The sequence below is a fragment of the Hyla sarda genome, chromosome 13 (genome assembly GCF_029499605.1).
Source record: "Hyla sarda isolate aHylSar1 chromosome 13, aHylSar1.hap1, whole genome shotgun sequence".
NCBI lineage: Eukaryota > Metazoa > Chordata > Amphibia > Anura > Hylidae > Hyla > Hyla sarda.
In genome coordinates this window covers 25,456,683-25,480,604 of record NC_079201.1, presented here as the reverse complement: position 1 = coordinate 25,480,604, position 23,922 = coordinate 25,456,683, and the positions used below count along the sequence as shown (strand labels likewise).

Here is a 23,922-nt window from a genome sequence, read left to right as displayed (position 1 = left end):
TCATCAGATCAGAATGAGATGAGAAGCCGCAAACAGCGCTTTGCTGTGACAAAAACACCACATATGGTATATGAATATGGGAAGTAATATGTTACACAAAATTTATTTTAATACTAAAGGGTAAAAATGTTAAGGTGTCCTTGTCATTTAAAAAACTTTTGATGTCAGAGATATTGCAAAAGTTCTGATTTGTCAGAGTTTCAGATTTAAAATTCAGCCAAAAAAACGGATATTGCTGAGAGCCAGAGGGCTCTCGCCAACCAATCAAAACCTGTGTGAAAAACTATACCATCAATGATGTCAGAAGCAACTAGACAAAAAAATGTCTTCTATTCGAGGTTTGAAACAAAAAATATAAATTCTGCAGATTATTTGTTGGTCTGTCATTCCTGATTTTTTTTTTTGGCTCCTAAATTACAGTATTCTGGCGCCAGACAATTACACATCTTTTCCACAGGCTTTTCCAAACGCAAGGCACTGGTTGTCCACACTATCAGCAATGACGACTTGAAGCATATTTCAATGCAATGAACATACCGTAGCCACAGTCCGTGACCTGTCAGTGAGCGATCTCTCAGAATTGTTTCAGGGCCTCTCTCTGTACATAGCCCCTAATCTTACAATGCTCATCAATTCACAACCACAGTCTCATTGGCTTCCTTCCATGGATTTTTGATGCAATATGTTAATCTGATAACAGCGGCTCGAAACATTCCATAAAGTTTAATTTAATACGTCTATATTAAGGGCATTTACATTAACAAATTAGAAGTCTGCTTTCTTCCATTATTTACATGACCCTATCACAGGCATATAAAATCCAAATTATTCCCTTATGTTAGTGGCTGGTATTTTATCTATAGCTTCCATGACATTGGAACAGTACACTAAGTCTCCCATCTGAAATGTGTTTAGTCGAAGAAAAACAACCGACTTCTTTTCCTGTTCCAAACATATTAAAATATCTACAGAAAGCAAAGAAAAAAATGAAAAATTATACTATAATCTGTCATCTGATAATCCAGAAATTCTGTAAATCTGATAAGCACTTGTTTCCGAGATGGAGCCTCCACAAAAGCCAGAAGCAACATTATCAAAACCATTCTCACTCCTGTTCTCTCTCCACATCCTCCCCCCATTTTAATCCTTATCCATGTAGTCTATGGCCCTACATCTGGACAATTTATGACCCAATTTAGTGTGACTCCCTTAACTTCATAAAGGGAGGACACCCAAAAGCATGTTACAAAATACTATTCCGTCCAACTGATGGCCTATCAAATGATCTCATTTCCAAAGTGTCACAAAAGGTACATTTTATAATATAAAAGTAAAAAGCTGTCTCGAGACCTATTTGGTTACAGGCACATTTCTAAGTTTGTGAATGTTCCAGTGAGCACTGTTGCCAATAGCACCTAATATATTTAGTGATAAAAATGGTAACATGTTTAATACTTATTTCACGTGTTGTATGCATACCTATATGATAATCTGGCACTTGATTATGGCGCATTATCTGTGAGCAGTCTGAACTCTGGGACTCCCATTAGAGAGAAGCAAATTTCTGAGATTTGTTTCAGGTCCAATTTGATGAATCTGTCAGAATTATTTGTTTGGATTCCATTGGCCCTCAGTTAGTATGTAGATAGTGCCTGAAGGTAATTACATAGTGCCGGATAGTAAATAGTTCTGGTAGGTATGTAGTTTGATAGTGCCGGTAGGTAGATAAAGTATATAGGTAGGTAGATAGTGGAGGTTATTAGGTAGGGCAGGTAGGTAGGTGTGCATGTAGGTAGCTTAGTAGGTAGGTGTGCGGGTAGGTAGGTTGGTGTGCAGGCATGTAGGTAGGTAAGTGTGCAGGCAGGTAGGTAGATAATGCAGGCATGTCGGTAGGCCGTAGGTAATTCCCTACTTACCTAAAATTAAAATCTCACTAACAATCCCTCTGCTGCAGCAATGGCACCAGGGACTCCTCCTGGAGCAGCGCGCAACTTCTACATGGCGTTGCTTACTTTGCAGGCATGATTACGTCTTTTCATCATGTGCAGTGTGCAGGGTTTGCTGAGTGCCACCTGGGTATAGTACTGGAGCAGGAATGTATGTTCCCTGCTCCTGTACAGTACTGAGTGGCCATCCATACATGGTATGAATCGTCACTAATTTTACCTTTGGGGGGGAGGCACCATTCCCTCCCAATGGCTGGTGATTTTGACCTCTACATCCTCCCCCCTCCTCGTGGGCTGCCTTACAGTAGCGCCGGCCTTACTTTAGCTTATACTTTTAGATATTTTTTTCTCGCAGTGTCACTTTCGGCTTTGCTGCCAAGTCTCCCTGCACTGGCTCTGACTGAGAGCAATGCTGGTAAATAGACTTGATCAGTGCAGCCCAGATTTCACCATGTTTACAAAATGTGGAAAATGGTTGATTGACATGGTCAGGTTTTACAGGCCACTGGAGCATTATATAATATACCTGGTTATTTCAAGAACAACATAACTTATTGAAAGGAGAGGGCTTATTTGAGATTCGTCCGAGTCAGATTTCCAGAGAGCGTTTCAAAACAAATATGAACAGCTTGTACATTGAATACTAGAAACGTGGGTGCCAGCCGATCAATATTCATAAGACTATGTGTCACTTTCAGCAAGAAATGATTAACCCCTATTGCATAAATTTATTTAAATTAACTTCTCACCTTAGTGATAACATACAGGTGTATTTAACTGTTGTGTGTGATGATAAATCTTTGGGGGAGATTTATGTAACCAGTGGCAGATAGAAAATGCAGCAGGCTCTGCTGACTGCTTCTCAGCCTATATTCTTTATTTTGGGGACAGTGGTGAGCACATGAATATAAATGTTGTTAACATTATGTTGTACACATCTTGGGGTATTTCAGCCTCTTTTTGCTATTCACATGATCTCTTCCATAGCTCAACCATCATGTGGGCAGGGTGACACAAATGATCACTGGATGGTTTGTTATCTTATTACTTCAAGTCTGTTGGTCAGGAGAACCAAGTTAGTTAGCCAGCATGGATTAAGAGTGTGTATACAAGTCCTTTGCCTAGTAAACTAAGGCTAGGTTCACACAGTGTAAAAGTTGTAAAAGAATGCATCTGTAAATCTCAAGGAGTATGATGCCTCAAATAATGGATTGTATGTTCTACGATTGTAAGTCTAGATAATCTGTGAAAATCATTTCTCAACTCTCATTTGAAAGAAATAAGTAAGATATTGCTGTTTTAATAAATCCTGTGTTATCTGCCTACTTTCTACACATCATCATATACATTTCCCTGTTCAATTCTGTAAATACCACAGCAGACCTGCTATGGCCCACCTCAGGGTCAGGATGCATCTGTGGGAACTCTTCCACTAAGACTATCTATAAGTGGCATCCCACCAGGCTGTCTAACTGGATCCTGTCCTGCCAGGTATCACATATCATGAATAAAACTACCCCCAAAGGCAAAGAAATCCAGAAAATGATTGCAGGGTTCCCTGTTGATCAACTGTAAATACACCAGTTTAGTGATAGATATAAAAAAAAAGTGGAACATATTTCATGCAATGATGAGCAGACCTTCATTTGAGGTTTTGCTCAAATTTGCTTAAAATTTTGTTTTAGGTAACACAGTGGATTCAGATTCAGCCCTCACAACAGTGGGGTGTCACTGTCCATATTGTAACACTCACATTTCAGAAGACAGGAACCCCGATGGATGTGGATCCGCTGGACCTATGTGGCAGATGACTCGGACCGTACCAGGGAGCAGAGACTAAGGTGCCGCTGGTTTTCACTAGAGCCCGCCGCAAAGCGGAATGGACTTGTTGCAGCAGGTGGCACCCAGGTCGCTACCCCTGGCAGGGCTCGACCACACAGGCGGCTGAGGAGATGCGAGGCACAGGAGGGATAAGGAAGCTCATAGTCTGGATAGCAGAAGGTCAGGGCAGGCGGCACGGTTGCATAGTCAGGATGTAGCAGGAGGTCAATAGGCAGGCAGAAGAGAAGCAAGGTCAGGTCACAAAGCGAAGGATCAGATACACGGCAAGGCATAAACAGGAATGCTTTCTCTCAGGCTCAAGGCAACAAAGATCCGGCAGGGGAGTGAGGAGAGTGGAGGAATATATAAATGAACCACAGGTGAATCACACTAATGAGCGCAGTGGCCCTTTAAATCTTAAAGCTCTGGCATGCGCGCGCCCCAGGGGAAGGAGACACATGCGCCGGAGCAGTGAGGCAGAGGCTGGGGCAGGAGAAGCACCTGGTGAGTGACGGACTGGGGCTTGCAGGCGGGCGCGTCCTGTGATGCGAGTCCCAGCCCCGCCAGCAGCAGCAGGTAATGGGACCATGCGCTCATGGCCAGCGTGTGCGGCCGGAGCACATAACGTAACACATATGCTGTGATTTTTTATAATTTTGTCCAGCAATGAACAAAGTTTTCAGCTATTCCTTAAAGGGGTACTGCAATGGAAAACTATTTTTTTTCTAATCAACTGGTGCCGGAAAGTTATGCAGATATGTAAATGACTTCTATTTAAGAAAATGTTTCCTTCCAGTACTTATCATCTGTTGTATACTACAGAGGAAGTTTTATAGTTCTTTTCTGTCTGACCACAGAGCTCTCTGCTGACATCTCTGTCAATATCAGGAACTGTTCAAAGCAGGAGAGGTTTGCTATGGGGATTTGTTCCTGCTCTGGACAGTTCCTGACATGGACAGAGGTGTTAGCAGAGGACACTGTGGTCAGACAGAAAATAACTACAAAACTTCCTCTGGAACATACAGCAGCTGATAAGTACTAGAAGGATTAAGATTTTTTAATATAGAAGTGATTTACAAATCTTTTTAACGTTCTGGCACCAGTTGATTTAAAAAAATGTGTTTTCCACCGGAGTGCCCCTTTAACCACTCTTCTTCTCTAAAGAATCATTTCCTTAGCAAGCAAAGCATCTTTCCATGAGGTCCCTCCGGGGGATATGAACCCAGCCATTAGCTATTGAATTCCATTCTCCTTTTCACCTTTGGGCACTGCCACATACAGACTCCTTATATTGCCCAGTGGAAAGACCTTGTGTGTGTGTAAGCAAATTAGCCTGTGTTTAGCCATGTAACACTAAGACCCATGCAAGCAGTACTACCTCCATAAATTCTTAGCGGGGTGTTCTTTATATATGGCATCTGATTAACCACGGCACAATTGTTTTTTTTTTTATAGTTCTGTATGCCTCCCTAATACATTAGAGGCATGCAGAGATATAGTAAAGGACCATGCACTAAAATGGATTTAAATATGTGAGTGGGGCCTTTTACCAAGGTTTTTTTTTTTCAGAAAATTGGAAAACCCTTCTATTTTTATGTCCTGTTTATGTAAAGATTAAAATGTACCTGTCAGATCCCACATAAAACAAAAATAAATTAGACTTCCAGTCCCGGCGCGGGGATGTGAGGATGCACTAACACAGGCTCCCGACTGTGCGCTCCTGTAATATCTCACCACAGCGAAATACCCGCTTGCAAACCAAATCTGAGTGCTGGAGATACGTTGGAGGAGCAAAGAGGTTCATTTATATGGATTGTTACCTTACCAAAGCTCCAGGACGCCCTTACACAGAAGAGCGCGAACAGGCCGACATAGTGACTCCTGCCTCCAAGATAGCGACTGCAACGAAGTTGAAGGGAGGCGCAGCTGCTGCTGTTACTCAAAAACAACCACCAGCTCTTGCTTCACCACTGGCTGACATGGAGGTGACAATCCCTGCCACACCGGAGCGCTTTCAGCCCACACAGATGGCGCCGGAAGATGTGCCCACACAGAGAATCGGAGCTATTTCCTCTCAGGCTATTGATAATGTTGACTTTAAACAACTAGCGATCATAGTAGCTGAAAGGCTTTTTCCAAATCTGCAGGAGGCTATGGTAGCCACCCTGTCGGCCTCTCTCCAGGCTCTACAAACTGAAGCCACCTCCCCTGTTCAAAAGGTGTCTGATCTAGAAAAGAGGGTGCAGTCTGTTGAGGATACTAATACATCCTCAGTGCCAGCCATAAAGTTCCTGTTGAAGGATAATGCTTATTTGCGTGATCGCCTAGAAGACTTGGAGAACAGATCCAGGCGCAATAATCTGCACCTGGTCAGCTTGCCAGAATCCATTAAACCGCAGCAGTTGCAACAATTATGTGAATCTGAACTGCCTGAGGCTTTAGGACTGGGCCATCTGAACCGGGTGGAACATACATATAGAGTGGGCCTGTCTCCGGCACTGTCCCTAGACCAGCATCCCCAAGGGGACTCCCATCCCAGACAAGTTATTGTGAGATATCTGGACTATAATGATAAAGAGGAGATACCGTGTTCATTCAGAGCCTGGAAAACCCCACTGCTTATTAGGGGATACAAAGTGATTCTCTTCGCAAATTACTCTGTAGAAGTCATGAAGCATAGGAGGACGTTCAGTTATGTTTGTTCGGCTCTGTTTAAGCGAGGCATGAAGTTTCGCCTGCAATACCTGGCGGTACTACACGTGCAACTTACTGATGGGTCGTCTAAGATATTCCACAATCCGTTTGAAGCTGCAGTCTTCTTCCGCTCCCCTAAGGATCCACCTATTCAGTCTGACGACGACTCCATTCAGCATAAGATTCTCCATTCAGATCATGATGACAAGGGTAGACTTCACACTCTTCTCCTAGAATCCCCAAGTGGCACGGTTAGTATATATAACATCTATGGACCGAACACTACTAATGATGCATTTTTTGTCTCCCTTGAATCTAAGATTTTGGCAGATCTGACATCTGAAAAAATAGTAGCGGGTGACTTTAACACAGTACTGTGTCCAGTGGAGGACTGGTCTTCTTGCCTGAATCAGCCCCGTTCGACGACTGGAGATGGTAGGCACGATCAGATACTATCACCATTTACACAGGACACTTCTCTTGTCGTTCCGTAGCGTGTGTGACATCCTACAGAGTGACAATTTACATTTTACTCACACGCTCAATCGTCATAGTCCCGTATTGATTACATTTTAGTCCATAATACCATCGCTTCTCTGGTGTTGGAGACTCAGCTCGAGGACATGGTTATATTGGATAATTCTACGATGTCCCTGGTCCTGGCCAATCGATACCCTTGGGGCAGCCATTTTATCTGGAGGTTCCCCTAAGCTTTATATAATGATTACACTTTTGCACAACTCATTCAAGGGTGGTGGTTGGAATATGCAATAGACAATGCAGCACATAAACATGACACGCATTTATATTGGGACACAGCTAAAGCTGTGACGTCACTCCTGCTCCACTTTCTTGTACATTTTGTAACTTTTCCATTGGGTTTATATTTCATGCTTGCACTTATATATGTTTGGAGACTATTGGCCCTTTACCTACATGCAATGCATACTTCTGCCCTTGATTTGCACATGGTGTACTATGTTTACATGTGATAGCAGGTAGTGATGCCTTTTTGTCCCAGTTGCACCCTGTGGGAGTTTCTTCCTGTGTGTCTTTTATGTCTCACTTTGTTTTTAATGGATACAATAAAATTGTTATTTTAATCACAGTAAATGACTCCAAAAGTTTTTTGATTATACATTTTGTGTAGGTCATATATGAAGCCCTAATCTAGCTGGTTCCTCATGACATAACAGTCTACTAGGGATGTGTGTATATATATATATATATATATATATATATCCCTTTATTTATTTATTATTTTTCATTGTAGGACATTTTCTAGTGTGTTTTGCTATTATAACTTCTCCCTAAACTAACAAAGACCTCCTGGACTCGGGCTCTTATTGTCCGATCTCTTTGATTAATGTACATTGCAAGCTACTCTCTAAAAAAATGGCAGATAGATTGGCCACATCCAATCAGGATTTGTACATAACCGTTCTGCTGTATTACATCTCCGCACGGCTTTAGCAGTTCTTGATGCCGTCCACCGCCCCATCCAGACTGCATGTCCAGCATTGTTAACACTGGATGCCGAAAAGGCTTTCGACAACATTAGCTGGTCTTGGCCGGGTGCGGTGCTGGATGCCATGAACGTCAATTGCTGTATTGATTAAACTATCCACCCCTGTTCTCTGAGATACTGGAGGAATTCCACCACTGGCACCATCTGCCCTTATCTTTTTTGGGGCATTGCCATCTCCAAAAATGTGCAGCTTTGCGAAGCTGCTATATCCCCTCCAAACGAGGGGATATATATATATATATATATATATATATATATATATATATTTTTTTTTTTTTTTCAATTATTATTATTTTTTTTTATTTGACTATGCTACAGGGGCTGTGAAGTTAGTGTAGTTCATAAGTGTTTGTACCTGTGTGTGACGTTTTCTCACAATTCTTCTGTGATTTTCACTCCAATATTTATTTTTAACAGCATACAAAATAATTGTCTCAGATTTTCCCAGGTTGCACTAGTCAGCTGATGACAGGGAGCCTGTCTTCTTCAATGGGTGGAGCAATCGCTTGGTGGGAGAGAGATCAATCTGCAACTAGTGCAACAGCTGTAGGCACCCTGATTGAAAACCAAAGGTCTTTTGAATGGATGCAGCTCATTTATGTTTTAATGGGTGGGGTGGATGATGTGTGGGAGGGAGGAAAATGGAATTGTGGGATTTGTAGTCAAAAAAAGAAAAGTCAAACAGGAAATACCAGTTCACAAAAAGTTAGCCACAGTATTATGGTAATCTCACAACATAGCCATTTAGCCCCAAGGTAAGCGCAGATCCTTCCCAAGCAAGTTTATTACGGTCTGGCAGGTACATACTAAAATCACCTTATGTGGATAACCCCTTTAAACATAGCAATGTACAGGCCCTTACATCGACATTTACGAAGTTCGTATGGGAGGAGAAGAAGTATAGGATTGCCCTTCGGACTTTTATGTTACAGGTATGGGATGAGGGGGTAAAATTTCCGGACCTAACAGGCTATAATATTGCCTGCTTGTTGCATCATTTAATGGGCTGGTTTCAAGGGATATCACACTATCATAACACATTACTGGAGACGCAAAATGCGGCCCTATGGCAACCCCTCGCATTACTTCATCGTTCTCCATTCTGCTGCCAGTCATCAAACGATCCTTACTCATTAGAGACACCATAGCTGCTTGGAAAGAACTTAGAAAGCAAATGGGACTCTCATATACTTGTTCAAATCACCTGTCCCCATGGCATGCTCCGGATTTTGTGGGTGGGTCAATACTTTGGGTGACCTTGTAGATGTTCGAGCGAAATGGTGGTAATGCACTACCAGAATTGCATGATAAACATGATATCCCCTTGTCCTACTTCCTGCAGTACGGACAACACAGGGCATATTTTACTTCCAAACTGGCAGAAATCACTCAGGAATTTACCCCTAATGAGTTTGATCCCCTTCTGGCCTCCACAGAGGAAAGATCTATACCTAACTTAAATGCACTTTTATGCTAATGGTATGCGTCCTCATCTTCTAACGGAGTAGGGACTACTTCGGCCAAAATACTGGACCCGGAAATACCCAAACACATAAGGGTGGGGTGGGAAGACTTCAGGACACATATGCATAATGAAAAGTGGTGGAAGACCCAGTTAAAATTAATTTACAGCGCCATATACGCCTTCACTATATCCCCTTCATACAGTAATCCGCAGAGAATGGACAGTTGTCTGAAATGTCAACTTCGTAAAGCAGACCTTTATCACTGTTTATGGCTATGTCCACCGGTGGTACCCTACTGGGACCAAGTCTCTGCATTCTTGAATAAAATCAGCACATATGACGAGGAATTAGTCCATATTGAGGCCCTTTTTCATATTTCAGTTTCAGGGTCTCAAACAACATATTCATATGCTCATCTACCATCTATAGCTCATTCTGTTATCTTGCTAGCAAAATTGAACCTTTTATGGGAATGGCTTTCCCCAAATGTCCCCACACTCTCCCGCCTCATAGAGGCTTTGAAACAATTGTTTCTACTGGATAAACAGGAGGTACTTCTTCATAAAGAAAAGTTAGCCCCAAATTTTTTTTTACTAAGTGGAAACCTTTTCTTACCCATTATTATAGCTCCACGGATTGTATTTCCATTATGCGCCCCTTCATTCATACACAGTGGTATGCGCTAGAATCACTTGCTGGAGCCTTTGGGGCACTGAAAGTTCCTTGACAGTGGGCATAGAGGCTTTGCCTCCCCTGTACCAGATTCTCTCCAAAATACTAACTTACCTCATTACATTATGGAATTTTCTTTTAGGTTGTGTGTGGTCTGTGTGGTGCTGGAGAATATGTGTTATGGTTTATTGTCATTTTTGAGTAATTTTACTTGTTCTATATGATTTATATGGTAATACTCTGGATACTGCTATGATCATCTAGATCAGTGGTTCTTAACCTGGGTTCGATCGAACCCCAGGGGTTCGGTGAGTCAGTCCCGGGGGTTCGGCCAGGGAGGTCGCAACAGGACAGGCAAACCAAGCAATTGCTTGGGGCCCTGAGCTGGCCCGGGGCCCCGAGCAGAGCCGGTGTTTGCCCGTCTTGTAGCTACGGGGCAATTCCCCCCACTCTCTGCGGCCCCACATTAAGTTTAAATACGCAGGGGCTGCCGGGACATAGCGCACGCCGGGACGTCACTGATGTCCCGTGCGTGTGCCCATGGAAATGAAGGCGCTGAGGACGGAGGATAGAGAAGGAGGAAGACTCGCGCTGGCCAGCTTGGTAAGTGACCAGCGGCACTTCATCTTCGGTGCTGCGACTTCCGGTCCCTAGTCCTCCTGCTATAGCCGGAGCGGTGGTCGGAGCACTGAAGTGGGCAGTACACAGGCATACAGCCTCCAGCCATACACTGCATATGGCTGGAGGCTGTATGTCTGTGGGGGAACACTGCCTACATCAGTTGTCTTAAACCTGATGTAGGTGACACACTTCTACTGAGGAAAGGGCAACTTTTAATGGTTAAGAGCCCTGAAACGCATCTAGAGTGCTAATACCACATCCACAAACGCACTACCAATAGTGTACCAATCTGCACTGTATTATCCACCTGGGTCGAACTGAATATTCAGCCATCATTGCTTGCAACATCTGCAGTCTCCCAGTCTACAGCCCACTGCTCCTGGCTTGCTCAGCAATTCATCCCGACAGCTGGCTGCCATCACCAAACACGAGTCTCTGACGTCAGACACCATCGATTGACACGAAGTTCAAGCCAGAACACTGGAAAGGTGTCGCTCTGCAACTACCATCTCAGCGGCAAACCACTGGTCTGTGGCAGGCAGACCAGCCGCGGGGACGCATGCCAGAGTCCCGACATTGAATACCACCCTTTTGCAAGCGGACCTGAAAACATACCGCAGGTAACACCATCAGCCGGTAAATATACTTATCCATCTGGACTGGGAGACACTATGTGTATTACATATTGACTTTCCTACTATTCCGATTCACCAGATGCCGGATTATTGAATTACTGGCAATTACTATTTATTCCCAGTGTGAGATACTATACTCAGTGCGGGACACTATACCTTCCACAAGGGCCCTGTGGTAATAGGTTTGGCAGCTATCCTTTATACCATCTTATTGATTGCATGTTTTTGTGGATGCCATAATTTTATTAATTCATTTATTTATAGATATTTTATCTGTTTTGTTATTAATAAATTTAGTAAATTTTTCATCAAAAATTTAACCACGTATTCTATCCTTTTGTTCATCATGTACCAGACTGTCTGAGACTAGCCTTGAGGTGGTGGTTGTGTTTTTTTTTATCCTTTCTTTTGTAAATTTTACACCTGGTGTAGGTGTAAATCACTATGCTTATGAAGAAATATAAAATCCCATCCCTTCCCCAATATCGCGCCACACCCCTACCCTTCAATTCCCTGGTTGAACTTGATGGACGTATGTCTTTTTTCAACCGTACTAACTATGTAACTATACCTCGGCTGGAAAATTGTGAGCTGCACAATTCTTTTTTATTTTGTTTTTAAAATAAAACTAATAATAATAATAAATTAACATGTTACTCAGTACCTAATCCTGGCCATGTACATCTAATTTTTATGCCTCTATATTTATTATAAAAATACCTCTTTTCATTAGCTCACAGTGTTAGAAATCCTTTCAGGGGAAGGGGCGTGTCCCTCCCTTGTGGTGATGGGAGGGGATTGGTGTGTCTGCTCATGCAGCCTTGTCCATGAGTCATATCTTGTCCATGACTCATGGACAAGTTGATGCTGCTGCAGGTCTGGTTTGTGTCCCAATAGGTATGGGGACCTCTAGTGGTGGGATTTTCTGGAGTTTTCCTTTTATTAAAGGGGTATTCCAGGAATTGTTTTTATTTGACTATGCTACAGGAGCTGTAAACTTAGTGTAGTTCATAATATATTGTCTGTACCTGTGTCTGATGGTAGTCTCACAATTCACCCCAATATTTATTTTATAGCAGCATATAAAATTACTCATGGCTCAGGATTTCCCAGGTTGCAGTGCATCAAGACCTGACATCACTAGTCAGGTGATCAGAGGGAGCCTGTCCTGCTTCAATTTTGCAACAGCGATAGGCCTCCTGATTAGAAAACACTGTGTTTCAATAGGTGGGGTGGCTGATGTGTGGGAGGAAGGAAAGTGATCTCAAACCTTCAAGCATGGAACTGTGGGATGTGTAGTTTAGAGAACAAAATCCAACAGGAAATACCCAATTCTGGCAGGTAAGTACTTAAAGGGGTACTCCGGTGAAAAACTTTTTTTTTAAATCAACTGGTGCCAGAAAGTTAAACAGATTTGTAAATTCCTTCTATTAAAAAATCTTAATCCTTCCTGTACTTATTAGCTGCTGAATACTACAGTGTAAATTATTTTCCGTTTGAAACACAGAGCTGTCTGATGACATCATGAGCACAGTGCTCTCTGCTGACATCTCTGTCCATTTTAGGAACTGTCCAGAGTAAAAGGAAATCCCCATAGCAAACATATGCTGCTCTGGACAGTTCCTAAAATGGACAGAGGTGTCAGCAGAGAGCACTGTGCTCGTGATGTCAGCAGACAGCTCTGTGTTTCAAAAAGAAAATAATTTCCGCTGTAGTATTCAGCAGCTAATAAGTACAGGAAGGATTAAGATTTTTTAATAGAAGTAATTTACAAATCTGTTTAACTTTCTGGCACCAGTTGATTTTAAAAAAGTACCCCTTTAAATCACCTTATGGTGGATAACCCCTTTAAATATTAAAAGGTTTTTAATATTTATCATATTAAAAAAGTTCTTTAATTTTCATCATTAACAACATGTGAAAACTCTTTGGATCTGACAGAGCTCATTTAAAGTAAAACATGTAATAAAAGATTGATAAGCTCATGGTTCCAAAGTATCATACAATAGCAAGATGCATTGCTTTGGCTTTCATACTCTATGGTGCTGGCTATTGTCAGTAAAAGATGACATTGCTAGTTGTATTTTGCATTTGCTGATACAGAATTAGTAGTACTGGATGATTTATCTAGAAGCAATTATCCATAACAAATTAAATAGGAATATGTGTGACAGAAATATCACACATTGAGTTGTCGTGAAAAGGTTAAGGCTGGGAGTCAGCAGCATGGGTTCCTACCACAGCCCTAGTGCAAATATTTGCTCATAAGGTATATATCTTACTGAGCAGGGAGTGGTGTTTTTCCACACACTGCATGTAATTAAAAGGTAGAAATAACATGTAAAATTGTTGCACATTTTCCTCTTATTTAGGAACATTAACCCAATATTTTCAATTTCCAAAGATGCCAGGAAAATATTTATTGTCACTATGATCATGCTGAAGCTTTTCACTTTCCACTTTGTTAAGCTTTTAGACATCACTGAGTTATATACTTTTGTATTTGCTCAATTTTTGCTCAATTTGTATACTTGCATGAATGCTTTAATTGTTGTGACAGGCCCATTCTGTATTATTTTGTTGTGACTGTGACATGACTATACAGTAGGGCTGGGCGGTATGACCAAATATGTGTATCACGGTATTTTTTAACTTACGGCGGTTCCACGGTATATAACGGTATTTTCTCACCCCCCCCCCCAAATCATGTGACCCGCCAGCGCTGTTCTGTCCCCCCCCCCCCCCACCTCAAACACGCGGTGTTCGGCTTCCCCCTCCCCCAAAATCATGTGACCCGCCAGCACTGTTCTGCTCCCCCCAATTAATGATCAGCCCAGCGGGGTACTACTCACATATGTCAAGCACTGCCCCCCTCCTCTTTGTTGGGGGCCGCCGGCGATGGAACTCACTGTACGCCAGTGGTCTCCAACCTGCGGACCTCCAGCTGTTGCAAAACTACAAATCCCAGAAGCAGGCTTCTTACATGACAGTGGGCTCAGCCTATCACTGGCCGGGGCGGGGCATCGCTCCGGCCGGTGATAGGCTGACGGCTGTCCACGTTCCAGTCCCCTGCGTGCGGCCGAGGTGGGGGAGTTAAAAGTTTATTTTCTGTATCTTTTGCAGCCCGGGCTGTATACAGCGTACAGCAGTGGTCTCAAACCTGGGGACCTCCAGCTGTTGCAAAACTACAACTCCCAGCATGCCCGGACAGCCATTGGCTGTCCGGGCATGCTGGGAGTTGTAGTTTTGCAACATCTGGAGGTCTGCAGGTTGGAGACCACTGGCGTACAGTACAGAGTTCCTGTGCCCCCAACAAAGAGGAGGAGGGCAGTGCTTGACATCTGTGAGTAGTACCCCGCTGGGCTGATCATTAATTGAGGGGAGCAGAACAGTGCTGGCAGGTAAACATAGGATTAGTTCCCCGATGTGGGGACAGCGCTGCGCTAGGCTGATAATACATTCCCGAGGGGGAGGGGCCCAACCGATATTGCGGTATGGGGGAAAATCCATATCGTGCAGCCCAAAAAATTCGGTATTCGGTATGGACCGGTACACCACCCAGCCCTACTATATAGTATAACTATTTATGCCAGAAATTGAAATAATTAAAATAAGGTTAAAAAAAAAAAAACACTTTGAGCAAAGCTCATACATTCTGTCATGCCTAGTCCAAGTCCTGAGCAGGCAAAGCATGATCTGTACCATACATGCTAAGCTGTAATACTAGGCAAAGTCTTCAGATTCTTTATTCTGTCAGCAACAAAAACATTTCAATCAAGTGCCATTTGGTAGTCTGAAATATTTTCACTGGTCCAGTCCTCAAAACATGGAACTATTGGTACTAGATCAATCATCAAGGGTATGACCCTGATGTTGATATGGCACCATGATTTAAATCAGGGCGAAAACATCCCTTACATTTCCACTCATATGAATATTACATCACATGTCACAGATGTAGAATTAGGTAGCTACTATGTGTCAAAATACATCTCTATTTTGTGTAATCTATGTAATTAACCCCTTACTCCAGTGGAAAACATTTTTTTTTTTAAATCAACTGGCGCCAGAAAGTTAAACAGATTTGTAAAATTACGTCTATTTGAAAATCTTAATCCTTCCAGTACTTATTAGCTGCTGTATGCTGCAAAGAAAGTTCTTTTCTTTTTTAATTTATTTTCTGTCTGATCACAGTGCTCTCTGATGACACCTCTGTCCATGTCAGGAACTGTCCAGCGCCAGAGCAGGATAGGTTTGCTATGGGGATTTGCTCCTACTCTGGACAGTTCCTTACATGGACAGAGGTGTCAGTAGAGAGCACTGTGGTCAGACAGAAAATAAATAAAAAAATTATAGAAAATCCTCTGTAGTAAACAGCAGGTGATAAGTAATGGAAGCATTAAGATTTTCAAATAGAAGTAATTTACAAATCTGTTTAACTTTCTGGCACCAGTTGATAAAAAAAACAAAACAAAACAACAGTTTTCCACCAGAGTACCCCTTTAAGCACACAGACCATTTTGGCCTTAAGGGCACGTTGCCACTTAGCGCATACGCAGCATTTCACGCTGCACAAAATCTGCACCATACACACAAGGCTTTCCGGTGGCAGCCCTATGTGTGTAATGAGTTTTGGAGGTGGAGCCGTGCCTCACAGTCATGCCAGCACACGGCTCCACCTCCAAAACTCACTACACACATAGGGCTGCTGCCGGAAAGCCTTGTGTGTATGGTGAGCGAGGGATACACAGCGTATTTCCCACTGCGGCTGCAGATTTTACGGAGCGTGAAATACGCTACGTATGCGCTATGTGGGAATGTACCCTGAAGGTCTATTCACACGTACAGTATTTGATGCGCAGGATTTCAAGCTGTGTTCAGTTTACATTGAAATTTGCAGCAGAAAATCCTGCGCATCAAATCTGCGTGTAAATCTGCACAGAATAATGTACGTGTGAATAGACCATAAAGGGGTATTCCATGGTTTACTAACTTTAAACTGCCCATTATGCAAAGTTATGTAAGTTCTACATTTACGTGCTGTATGGCTCTGCCGCGGATTGTCTACTTTTTCATGTTTATACGGTCCCCCAGGTACAGCATTTGCGGACTCGATTACATTTGTCTCAAGCATATTCCGCGATCCTTTGCGTCTTGAGACAACAGCTGAAATCAGGGGTCTTGGCTTCTTCTTTTCTTTCCTGACAAGCTAGCCCCCTGATGACTTGTGCCGTCCATCTGTGTGTCCCTATGTGGCAGCGTCACGTGATCGTGGCAATCTGCAGAATACGGGGACACAGTGAACAACAGCACGTCGGGATGTACAGATGGACCGCACACATCATCAGGAGGCTGGCTCGAGACAAACGTCATCAATACTGCAATGGAATGCTGAAACTAGGGGTCTGTATAAACATTAAGAAGTGGACGATCTGCGGCAGAGCTGTACTGCAAGTAAATGTAGAACTAGCATAATTTTGCATAATGGACAGTATAGTTTAAAATTAGTAAACCCCTAATACCCCTACAATTTCATTTTAGCATTTTTGTTTCTAACTCTTGTCTTCTAAGAGGCATAATTTGTTTTTCCATTTACAGACCCATATGAGGGCTTGATTTTTGCGTGACCCATTGTACTTTGTAAATACACCTTTCATGTTACCAAAAAAATGAAAGGGACAGATCAGATGACAAGGAGGCAGGTAAGGGCCCTCTTGCCATCCTCTAAGCTGATCGGGACACCGCGGTTTTACAGCGATGGTCCCGATCAGCCCCACTGAGCTGCCGGGACTGTATTTTCTTCATGTTAGATGCCGCAATCAACTTTGATTGCAGCATCTAATAGTTTAATACCGAGCATCACCGCGAACAGTGATATCTAGCATAAAACTAGGGACTTCACGCCCCCTCCCATACCTTTGCATTGCGAGGGCGGGGCATGAAATTATGAGGGGGCGGGGCCGTGACATCACAATCCTCTGGCCCCTGCATCGCCAGTCATCAAGCATGGAGCGAAGCTTGCTCCATGCACCAGATGATGGGGGGGGGGGCTGTAGGAGAGATCGTGGGGGTTCCCAGGGGATAAGATGTTAAGGGGTGGAGTACCCCTTTAAGGTCAAGATGGGCTTCATCCTTAAGGGGTTAAAAAAAAACTTAAAAAAAAAAAAAACATTTTGTAAATTTTGAGGGCTTCCATTTCTACACAGTGCCCTTTGTTGGTAAAAATTACACCTTATCTTTATTTTGTAGGTCCATACGATTGCAAGGATACCCAATTTATATAGATTTTATTTTATTTTACTATTTTAAATAAATTATAACTATATGCACCAAACTTAGTATGCTTATTAGTATGCTTCTGACTCCTATAACTTTTTTATTTTTCTGCATACGGGGCTATATAAGGGCTCAATTTTTGCACCATGATCTGTAGTTTTTCTCAGTACCATTTTTGTTTTGATGGGACCTTTTGATCACTTTTTTTTTTTTTATGGTACATGAACTTTCAAAAAAACATTTTTTGTCCCCATAGGGGGCTATAACATGCACTCTTGCAGTTGCATACACTGTTCAATGCTGAGCTTTGACTCAGCATTGATTGGTGTTATCAGTGCTCTGCTGCTCTAGTCTGCTGAAGCTTCCTGGATCAGAGTACTGATCGGATGGCATGAGCGCGTTTCAAACTGGGGGAGCTGGACCAGGGCGTACACATTTTTAAAGTCCAACAGGGACCATGTATTGAAATTTTTTACTTAGTAAGAGTAATTAATGTCTTCAGAAACTGGGTATGCAGCCTGCCCGATACAGGTTAAGGGGAAGAGCCCAACCCAGGTGGTCTTACAGGTGGAAGAGACTATAACTCCCAGACATAGCGCAGACCTGGTGCTCTGGAGTCTAATCTTAAATGTTTACAATTTATCCTTCCACCCCAGCAGAAAAATAATAGAATCCCTAGATCAGAAATTGGATCAACTCCTGAATGCCTCCAATGCAACACTTTCCACAAGCCCACTGCAGTTATATTTTGTTCAACAGTTCCCACCTACCAAGGTGGCTTATCATACAACAGAGAACAAAAAGAATTGAACAAATCATACACAAACACTGGCACCTCAATAACACTATAAAACATTTTGTCCTAGACTACCCATTTGATTAACCATAGTGTACACTAAGGCCACAAATCTGGGCATTTTTTTCTACCAAAAATACAAAAGGAAAGGAGGCCCCAGATTTATGGCTCAAGGTGTAAGACTTCTTCTGCTGTAAAAACATGCACAAACTGTAAAACAACAACAGAAACCCCCCTAGAAAAATGACCAGGGTGAATTCTACACGTAATTCCAAAGAGGTCATTTATCTTATGCAATGCAAATGTAATAAACAGTACAATGGATGCATTAAACATCAACTTAATACCATAAAAGCAGGAAACCTGACGCACCCTTTTTTTTTTTTTTTTTTACTAATTTCTCACTTTACCACAATAATGACCCATCCCATTTATCATTTCTTGGTCTACAGAATATCAAGAAAAACTGGACAGAAGTTAGCTACATGAACTTGGAACTCTTTGGGTTTCTGTAAGACCACCTGGTTTGGGCTCGGGTTGGACCCGTATTTAGCAGGCTGCATACCCCTCACTGAGATGGGTCCTGAGGTGGATCACAATCTTAACATCTTCTCTACCAAGCATAGGACAGCTCTCCTGTGTTGTTTTGAATTACAAATTTTACATATTCTTCTCTATAGCCTTTTTATTCCACTGTGTATAATTGATTCTCTGGTAAAGTACTTGTGATTCAAAACCCATATATTGCTGAGCCAGAATAAGATGGTTAAATGGCAGCAATATCAACACCATATATCTCTATTATTAACCTTTTTCTGCTGTTTACCAATAGTGTTGAGCGCGAATATTCAAAATGCAAGCTTTGTACCGCAAATATCGGCACTTCGCGATTTCACGATTATTTAGAACATAGTGATATATTCAGAATTACGAATATTCTTTTTTTAATGCGAATATATGCAAATATTTATGCAAATATTGGCATTTTCACACTGGACACTGATCCCTCCCTTCTTTTAGGTGAAAGATATAATTGCATGTTTGCACTATGCGAATTAAATAAATAAAAATTTGCATGGAAAAAAAAATGAGAATGAACATAGCGAATATGCGAATTTCACAAACATAGGATGAATATTCGTCCATATATTCGTGAAATATAGTGAAAATTCGAATATGGCACCTGCCACTCATCACTATTTACCAATAGGTATCACATATCATCAATTTGTACTGCCCTTCTTTACTGCTCTTTTCCCTTCTTCTTGATAATACAGAATGGCATCTATTTGTTGTACAGTATGTATTATGTTTTTATTAGTCCTTTAGCTTCAACAAATGCGTTATGGATGTTCACAAAACTACCAATATACTGTACAGTGGTCCCTCAACATACGATGGTAATCCGTTCCAAATGGACCATCATTTGTTGAAACCATCGTATGTTGAGGGATCCGTGCAATGTAAAGTATAGGACAGTGGTCTACAACCTGCGGACCTCCAGATGTTGCAAAACTACAACACCCAGGGCATGCTGGGAGTTGTAGTTTTGCAACATCAGGAGGTCCGCAGGTTGAAGACCACTGGTATAGGAAGTTGTACTCACGTGTCCCCCGCCGCTCCGGACCATCACTCTTCGTCACCGCTGCCCAGGATGTCGCCCTCCATCGCTGTCGCCGTGTCCCTGGGTGTCTCCGACGCTCTGGCAATGCCTCTGCTTTCCCAGCATCCTCGTTCTCCATCGCCGCCATCACGTCTCTACGCACGCCGCTCCTATTGGATGCGTGCGCAGCGACGTGATGATGATGATGGAGAGCGCGGGCGATGAAAGGGATCCCGAAGAGGACGCGCCGGAGCCCCGAGGACAGGTAAGTGATCGTCAGCGGAGCACACGGGGCACCGTAAACGGCTATCCGGTCGCAGCTGAAGCAGTCAGCGCTGCCGGATAGCCGTTCATGCGATGGCCCCGACATACAAAAGCATCGCATGTTGATGCTGCCTTCAACATGCAATGGCCTCTGAGAGGCCATCGCATGTTGAAATTATTGTATGTCGGGGCCATCGTAGGTCGGGGGGGTCACTGTATATTATTCTGTGATTTGTGTATATAAGGTCTCCAAGACATTTATCTGTTTCACATCTTTGATATAACTGGAAAATGATTGGGTCCCGTTCTTCATTCTATCCTAACAAACCTACGACCATGTGATACATTAAAGGAGTGATAAATAGGAGTAGCATAATCACAGTCATCCATCACAATATTGCTACAGAAAAAGGGGTGGTTTCTGAACCACGAAACGCTCCATCACCTCCGTACCAATTACTCTCTTGCAAAGACTATTTTCGCTTGCTATTATCGGCGCAACATTTATGTTAATCACCAGGACTTCCTGAGCGTGCGCTGCAACTCCTTCTTCACAAGGATGCCACTCTGCAACAGAATATTCAGAGGTCCCTGTAAGCTCCTTGCTCAGCTGCCTCGCTTGCCCACTCGCTTGAATGGTTGGCCACAAGGAAGATCGATCTACAGGATCTGGTGAGCGGTAAAGAATACCAATCTTTTCTTTACACAGATTGTTGTTTACAGTGGTGCATAGCACACACTTCTCTTTCTTAAAGGCTCTCGTACAAAGCCGAGATCAACAGTGCGTAGCACTTATTCAATCATGTACGGCGCTACTATTTAATGTCTTACATGGAATGATATCTCAGTTAATAATTATGACTTACTCTGTTCAAATAGATATCTTGCTTTATTGAAGTCCTTTAAAGAATCAACTTCTAACAGTGAACCAGTGAACTGTTCTCAGCAGCAAATATAGACAGATCAATGATTAGACACAACCATGAGATTTTATGTGATTCTTTTACAAGTTCCTCTTAGGAGACAATAATGTGATTCAGTAATTGTTAACCAAAAGGGCCCTTTATCTATATTCTAAACTGTGATATATATTTTATATATATATATATATATATATATATATATATATATATATATACTAGCTGAGTACCCGGCGTTGCCCGGTTTTTCCTTCCTAATCCTTGTTGGGGAGGAAAATAAACAAAGGAGGAAGCTTTTGACTTCATATGCAGTCCTCATATATTGTTGTCATATCCCGTCCTCCTATCCCGACCTCCTATCCCGTCCTCCTATCTCGACCTCCTGTCCCGATCTCCTGTCCCGACCTCCTATCCCGACCTCCTAACCCGTCCTCCTATCCCGACCTCCTATCCCGTCCTCATATCCCATCCTCCTATCCAGTCCTCCTATCTTGACCTCCTATCCCGACCTCCTATCCCGTCCTCCAAGCTCGAGCTCCTATCCCGTCCTCCTATCCTGACCTCCTATCCCAACTTCCTATCCCGACCTCCTATCCCATCCTCCTATCTCAACCTCCTATCTGTCCTCCTTTCCCGACCTCCTATCCCGACCTCCTATCCCGTCCTCCTATCTCGACCTCCTATCCCGACCTCCTATCCCGACCTCATATCTCAACCTCCTATCCCGTCCTCCTATACCAACCTCCTATCCAGACCTCCTATCCCGTCCTCCTATCCCGTCCTCCTATCTCGACCTCCTATCCCGACCTCCTATCCCGACCTCCTATCCTGACCTCCCATCCCATCCCGTCCTCATATCCCAGCCCGTAATATGTGTACCAGGTATTGAAATATCTTCAGCCGTACGGAAATTATATGGGAACATACATTTCCCATTGATTTGCATTGGACTTTAAACAAAAACCCTGACCCTCACAAAAGGGGGTAGTTAAGGGTTAAATTAACTATCCTATATTGTAAGTGGACATATAAGTAACATGTGAAGTATTATCGAAATATCTCCAGCCGTTTGGAAGTTATGCGGTAACATATATTTCCCATTGACTTGCATGGGACTTTAAACATAAGCCCTGCCTCTGTCAAATGGGGGTGAGTTAGGGTTAAATTACCTATCCTATGTTTGTTGTTGACATATAAGTAACATGTGTGCCAAGTTTCATGTTAATATCTTTAGCTGTTTGAAAGTTTTTGTGGAACATACATACACACACACACACACACACATTGAGTTTTATATATAGTAGCTGAATACCCGGCGTTGCCTGGTTTTTTACTTCCTCATCCTTGTTGGGGAGGAAAATCAACAAAGGAGGAAGCTTTTGACTTCAAATCCTATCCCCATATATTGTTGTCATATCCCAAGCCATATCCTGTCCTCATATCCCGTTCTCATACCCTGACCTCCTATCTCAACCTCCTATCCCATCCTCCTATCTCGACCTCCTATCCTGTCCTCCTATCCCGTCCTCCTATCTCGTCCTCCTATCCCGACCTCCTGTCTCGACCTTCTGTCTCGTCCTCCTATCCCGACCTCCTATCCCGTCCTCCTATGCCGTCCTCCTATGCCGTCCTCCTATGCCGTCCTCCTATGCCGTCCTCCTATGCCGTCCTCCTATGCCGTCCTCCTATGCCGTCCTCCTATCCCGTCCTCCTATCCCATCCTCCTATCCCATCCTCCTATCCCATCCTCCTATCCCATCCTCCTATCCCGACCTCCTATCCCGACCTCCTATCCCGACCTCCTATCCCGACCTCCTATCCCGACCTCCTATCTCAACCTCCTATCTCAACCTCCTATCTCAACCTCCTATCTCAACCTCCTATCCCGTCCTCCTATCCCGTCCTCCTATCCCGTCCTCCTATCCCGTCCTCCTATCCCGACCTCCTATCCCGACCTCCTATCTCGACCTCCTTTCCCGTCCTCATACCTCGACCTCCTATCCCGTCCTCCTATCTCGACCTCCTATCCCGAACTCCCATCCCGTCCACATATCTCGACCTGTAATATGTGTACCAGGTATTGAAATGTCTCCAGCCGTACAGAAGTTATGTGAGAACATACATTTCCCATTGATTTGCATGGGACTTTAACCCCTTAAGGACCAAGGGCGTACAGGTACGCCCTTGGACCTGCTCTCCTGATATAACGCGGGGTTACACAGTAACCCCGCGTCATATCACGGCGGGCCCGGCGTCAAAGTGAAGCCGGGACCCGCCCCTAATAGCGCGCAGTGCCGATCGCGGCACCGCGCGCTATTAACCCTTTAGCCGCGCGCTCAGAGCTGAGCCGCGCGGCTAAAAGTGAAACCGAAAGTGGCCGGCTAGCTCAGTCGGGCTGTTCGGGATAGCCGCGGCTAATCGCGGCATCCCAAACAGCTGACAGGACAGCGGGAGGGCCCCTACCTGCCTCCTCGCTGTCCGATCGCCGAATGACTGCTCAGTGCCTGAGATCCAGGCATGAGCAGTCATGCGGCAAAATCGTTGATCACTGGTTTCTTATGAGAAACCAGTGATCAATGATGAAGATCAGTGTGTGCAGTGTTATAGGTCCCTATGGGAGCTATAACACTGCAAAAAAAAAGTGAAAAAAAAAAGTGAATAAAGATCATTTAACTCCTCC

General features: G+C 43.3%; 1 protein-coding gene and 1 long non-coding RNA gene across 45 annotated transcripts in view; one reads left to right on the top strand and one right to left on the bottom strand.

The window, feature by feature from the left end:
* LOC130297737 (general transcription factor II-I repeat domain-containing protein 2-like) overlaps positions 1–23,922 on the bottom strand; it is a 1,987,867-nt gene that overhangs the window by 1,006,559 nt on the left and 957,386 nt on the right. The window lies entirely within an intron of this gene.
* The window catches only part of LOC130297743 (uncharacterized), a 59,940-nt gene continuing 56,920 nt past the window's right edge, over positions 20,903–23,922 (top strand). Inside the window, exon 1 of the long non-coding RNA XR_008849667.1 lies at positions 20,903–20,994. This is a non-coding gene — a long non-coding RNA (uncharacterized LOC130297743). The remainder of the gene's footprint in view (positions 20,995–23,922) is intronic.